This window comes from Orussus abietinus, unplaced genomic scaffold (genome assembly GCF_000612105.2).
Source record: "Orussus abietinus isolate OABI.00-Male unplaced genomic scaffold, Oabi_2.0 scaffold104, whole genome shotgun sequence".
NCBI classification, from domain to species: Eukaryota; Metazoa; Arthropoda; class Insecta; order Hymenoptera; family Orussidae; genus Orussus; species Orussus abietinus.
The window spans coordinates 243,081-249,080 of record NW_019394277.1 but is presented as its reverse complement, the minus strand read 5'-3'; the positions used below and the strand labels follow the sequence as shown (position 1 = coordinate 249,080).

General features: G+C 41.9%; 1 long non-coding RNA gene across 1 annotated transcript; it reads left to right on the top strand.

Annotated features, from left to right (window-relative positions):
* Positions 1 to 707: 707 nt before the first annotated feature.
* LOC111674427 lies at positions 708 to 4,780 on the top strand. The gene is made up of 3 exons (XR_002762443.1): positions 708 to 818; positions 4,071 to 4,151; positions 4,204 to 4,780. It is a non-coding gene; the product is annotated as an uncharacterized LOC111674427 (long non-coding RNA).
* The last annotated feature ends 1,220 nt before the right edge of the window (positions 4,781 to 6,000 follow it).

Below are 6,000 nucleotides of genomic sequence, written 5' to 3'. Positions count from 1 at the left end.
TGGAAGTTGGACACGTCGTCCCGGGTCCGGACAACGAGAGGAGCGGTCTCGTTGCGCGTCTCTCGGAGATTCGCTTTGGTTTCGGGCCGGCGGAGGTGAAATTTCCCCCTGGCGGTTCGACGACCTTGCCGGGCTCGAGGAGTCCCTCGACAGGCCTCTGGTTTCCACCGTCGGAGTCTTTTCGGGAGCCGGGCCGCGGACGGAAGAATGCAGATGCCCGTGAAAGGCAGCGAAGAGAGGGACAGTTTTGGTAATCGGTATTAGGTATGCGGACGGACCCCGAGAGAAGTCCTCGGTGGACGTCCTCGGAGATGAATCGGATCGGCCGGGTCGGGCCGATGGTCCCAGGCCGAGCGATCGGCGATCGCATGCACGCTGACGGGATCGTCCAGGCTTGAGAAGAGAGGCACCGACGCCGCCACCGCCACCGCTCCTCTTCGAGCTTGCGTGCCAACTCGCATTGCCGGGTAATTTCTTGCACGCAATTGCCCGCTACTGGAATTGCCTGCCGAGCGACCTCCGAGCGCTCATTTACTGTTTTCAATCTAAATGCGTGTGCGCCTGCAAGCCTCCACCCTGCAGCCAGGGGTTAAGGCGAGCTTTTGGGAACGATGGACCGGGAACCGAGGGGCGCTCTTAACCGCACGCAGGACCGTCCATTTTTCGGCAATACCGGGATCGGGAACGGAGTTGACGGAAAAGCGTACCGAACAATCGTGAGGACGTTTTCATTCGAAGGCATCTTTGCAAGGATCTGTTTCCTAGAAGGAGCTAACTCCATGTGCCACGGATCGCGGTGGATGATGGGATCATTGACGGTAATGACCGAAGAGTGCGTCAGAGTGAGGAGGATAAGTTTGATATGTTGTTACAAGTTACAGTTTTCAAGGGTGTTCGGTTATAGGTTCGCGATGCCGTTTCAAGCTTCGGAATACAACAGTGTACGTAGGTTGTAGGACTTCGTGGCCGGAGTAGTTGCATTATTTCCTGAAAAATTGTTATCGAAGCGCTTAAATAGGGTATCGGGTTTAAGGTGAAGTGAAACCCCCTTCAAATCAGTCGAGTCGAATACAACACTTTGTTTTAAGGGTATTAGACCAAACTGTCCGAAACTTTGACACATCACTCCTGATCATCTAAGAATTGACCTGACACATTCAAAATTTGGATTTTTTAAACAAATTTTTTAACTCAGTCCACAGCAGAACCAAAATGGCGTCGAGCTCTCATACTTCGATCAATATACAATTATCGAAGGCTCTGATATGAGAACCGAAAGGGTCAGGACAATTTTACGACAATTTAGAACACTCTGGTAATCGATAAAATTGCATTTGAACGGGATAAAGGCAAAAAAAGTGTTGTATGCGCTTCTGTGCTAAAACGATGGGAATACGGGGTCTCGGAGTGAAAATTTAATTGACCTGGAAATCACAGATGGCGCAGGGGGTCCCTCCGCAGTCAATTAGGGCCCCAGAAGGCATGAATCCAGAAGATTTCTGGAGTTTCACTTCGATTTCTTTATAATTATTGTACGAAAACGACAGGTGGAGTATGCCATTTGGTACAATACCCAATATAATTCGACCCAGCTGTCAATATAAAAACGAACGGCGGGAACGTAGGCATTTAGAAAAATCTTCTTTATCGACGTCGATCAAGTTCCTCGACGTGTTTCACTTCACCTTAATATCTTTTTAGTTCTATGCACTTTTCAGAAGGCACTATCCTGACGAATGTATTTCTCTTCGAGTCAGGGAGTGCCTTACGTTACCGATTGTTTTTGGAGGTCCTTTCGGTATAGAAGAAACCGCGGCTCGATGAATGATTTAACCGCAATCGTTAACAGTTGGGATTCGCTCCCCGTCTCCAGTGGCACAGGACCGAAAGCCGAGCCAATACACGGGATAAAAAAAGAGGAGCGGAAAACGAGAATGCCAAGTCAGGCTTACGTTGATCAACCAATGCGCTCCCCGAAAACGTCATCTCTTGTACGGGTCAAAATAGCGGCTGCAACACCCATACCTGATCCTCAAAAGCGTTAATCCGCTACTACCGGATCGTGAGATATCTCGTCAAATGCGTTAATCGGCCAGTATTGGGTCGCGAGATATCTCGTCCAAGGTAACGAAAGGGTTAATGTCGCCGCATTTAATCATCCTCGATCTCATTGCTCCAAAGCGTGTCTCTCCGCAGATTATTCCGCACCTATCTTGTACTTGAAATTTATTTATTATCGCTCCGTGGAGAATAATTGACGGGCCCCGCGTTACACAACAATCGACGCTTCTCTTCTTGCTCTTGTTCGTGCCGATAATAAAATATTATCATAACTCTTTCGCCATAATCGATTTAAATTATCTAAGAACATAAATGACACTTGTAATGATACATGCCGGCATGTATAATTTATACCTACAACAATTTAAAATATGCCCAGAAAAGCTAATACGTATTCAGATAGCTTTTTTGTTGGATATTCTATACTTCGTGCGTGGTCTGTACTATAAGTCGCTGAAGCAGTTTTACATACTTCAATGATAAAGAATCTATTACGTGTCATAGCGAAGAGTAAAATCAGTCTTGGCCTTACTTGCAATACCCGGCCTCGCACTGTTTTTAAGATACAAGACCAATACCAATTTTGCTCACCGCTATAGTAACAGTGGTAACTATCCCAAAAATACCGTGCCTCGTACCATCCCACCCCGTATGTTCATGCGAATAAATAAAAGAAGATCATTGAAAAGATGATTACTGGAAGTATAGGAGCTCGAGGAGCAGGTTGCACGAACGCGTTACGTATTCGCGCGAATGCCCGCTACTTGGAGGCTACTCCAAGAGCGAACAAAGAATATTCATTCTGAGGTCAAGTCAAACAGACGGAGACCCTTTAAAGGTTTGTTCACGCATGCCGAGCGGGATGCGCAAACTTCGCTTCGAATTCATTTCTCGAGGAAACCTGTGTGGGCTTCGTCACGCTTAATCTAAACGCACTCGTGCACACTCCTCACGTAGGACACAACCGACTATCGGTCGGTTTCCATCGAAGCTCCTCTACAACCTAACCTCCATTCTCGCGCCCGATACACCGCTTACACGACATCACTCAGGAATGTTAAAGAGCGCATGGGAAACACCGCGGGCCTAAGCTTTTATTATCGGCACGAACAAGAGCAAGGAGAGAAGCGTCGATTGTTGTGTAACGCGCGGCCCGTCAATTATTCTCCACGGAGCGATAATAAATAAATTTCAAGTACAAGATAGGTGCGGAACGGGGTGGGTACGAGGCACGGTATTTTTGGGATAGTTACCACTGTTACTATAGCAGTGAGCAAAATTGGTCTTGGTCTTATAGTCTTGGGATTGATCTTGAAAATAGTGCGAGGCCGGGTATTGCAAGTAAGACTGATTTTACTCCTCGCTATTACACGTAATAGATTCTTTATCATTGAAGTATGTAAAACTGCTTCCAGCGACTTATAGTACAGACCGCGCACGAAGTATAGAATATCCAACAAAAGGGTTATCTGAATACGTATTAGCTTTTCTGGGCATATTTTAAATTATTGTAGGTATAAATTATACATGCCGGCATGTATCATTACAAGTGTCATTTATGTTCTTAGATAAGTGAAATCGATTATGGCGAGAGAGTTATGATAATATTTTATTCTCTCATATAGTAAAAGAGAGGGGAAGAAGTCATTTCATAAGCAAATCATGCAGTCGGATGAAACGGCTTCGATTATTTGATATAACTCTTTTGGTTGAAATATCTTTCAAGTATTAGGTAACTCATTTGCAGAAACATCACAAGGCTATAAACCTCGATATGCTCACTTGGTAAGAAGGAAGGTACGCGTAGGATATCGAACGTGAAAAACTGTCAAGTTTAGTTCCATTTTTCTCCTATATTTTTATCACCACTACAATTTTGCGCTTTAACAAAATTCACGTTATACGCCTACAATCAATATAAGTTTATCAGATATAATTTAGTAATACATAACCTCCGAGTATTTCTCTCGATCGAAGGTTATTGACGACGCCCTTATCTTTTGCTTCAGATACGTTTGGGTTTATCATCGACTAAACGGTATGCGAGCATGGATAAAGTAGACCGCGGCCTTACCGAGGAACGTCGGTAAGTACGATCCCAAGTCGAGATAACTTTCCAGTAATATCCACAAATTCTTCCAGATGGAGCCACGCATGACTTCGGTTAAAGAGGAGCGTCCAAAAGCTTATCAAAATTTCAATCAGGCTCAACGTTCATTTGCAAATCTAAACATTCTTTAACATTAAATATTACTAGCGCATGCGAGTATCCAGAGAGGTATTCCGATAAACTTTGGATATTTTCAGATATTCTGTCTGAATGCACAGAATGCATACAGATCGATGGGAAATTCATTTAATATTGAAGAGGTATCACTCTATCTAACGTCAGATTAGCTGGATAGAACTAATACATTATAAACCAGCAAGACATTTCGTACGAAAACAATATTAAAACAGGATCAAACAATTAAGTATGTACCGTCCGTGAGTATGCGGGAGACAAACTTGTTTATTTTAAAAAGATACTCTACAAGGCATAGTCAACTCGTGAAACTAAACAAGATGTAACAAGGATCGAGGAATATGTAATGGGAGATTTTATTCATTTTTAAATCTCAATGTAGTTAAGGATTGACTACAAAAGCGTGTTTAGACCCTTGCGGCTGGTAGATAAGAAGGAATTTGTCGCCCTACCGCGATATGTCATCGTTTTCATATACAAGGCCTTCTTCCAGGAAAAAGATCAGTAGAAAATATTGCTCACAATTTTCCTACTTATTTTATTTATACCTCTCGGCAGTCGTGGCAAAAAAGCTGACCAGAAGGGGGTGGACTTTTAATGTATGTATCATTTATTAATCTAAAACATTACATAAATAAAAATGTCTGATCAACCGTGAACAATCACCCGTTTAAGATTGCCTCGTATTATCAATCAATTAAAAAATAATCGTTCAAATGTATCGTCACGATTTTAACTCATATACCAAATATATTTTAATCAGGATATATATGGGATTGCTGAAGATTGAGGTCCTTAAAAACTCGTACATAAAATGAATAATATACAAATTCGGAGGATGTGAATTGCAGCGAAAACTAGATTTCAGAGCAACACCACAATGCAGGATGAGGTAATGGAATTTCACCATTAATATAAAGCGTAATATTGAATTTGGAACGGCACAAATTACGACCATAATTTTATCGCAGATATATGTTGATGTTGCAAACTGGAAGACGTATTACGTCATTATATTTTGTTAATATCGTGTTCTATTCCGGATGTCCGCTTACGTTATGCACTTTACAATGCGTTTCATGTAAATGCACGAGCCCGGATAATTGGAAGACAAACTTTCCAGCAGGAAGTGTCAGATGTCGGACTGTAACATGTACGATTTCACGTTTTCAGAGTTGGGATGTCACTTTCACAAGTGCTTCGATCCGTGGAATCTAAATACTGTATTGATAAATTTGGCAATTCTATTTAATTACTCTGTCGATAATATTTACTACCACATAGTAGAATATTTGGTCATTTAAAAGAATTCCGAATAAACATTAAAAGCTAATTAACGCAAATAATTTATCGAAACAGAGTGAATAATTTCCCGATTTTTTTTTTTTTGTAAATAGTAAATACAGAGTAATAATTTTCGGTTATTCCGAAACTAGAAAGAAAATGTAAGTAATACTTTTTTTTACTACTCACAAGGAAGGTATCCCAGGTCGATCTCTCTGATTTGATTTCTTTCATAATATGTTATAGTAGACTAAGCGAATCGTTTTTTTTTTATCTGCCATAAACACTTTAAGGGGGTGAAAACACCATCCAAAGGCATGTCAAGGGGCGATTTGGCAGTTTCACCCACAAGAACATAATATTTTTTAACCAATCCACCTGGATAAGCTTTCTCATAACGAGAAATGAAA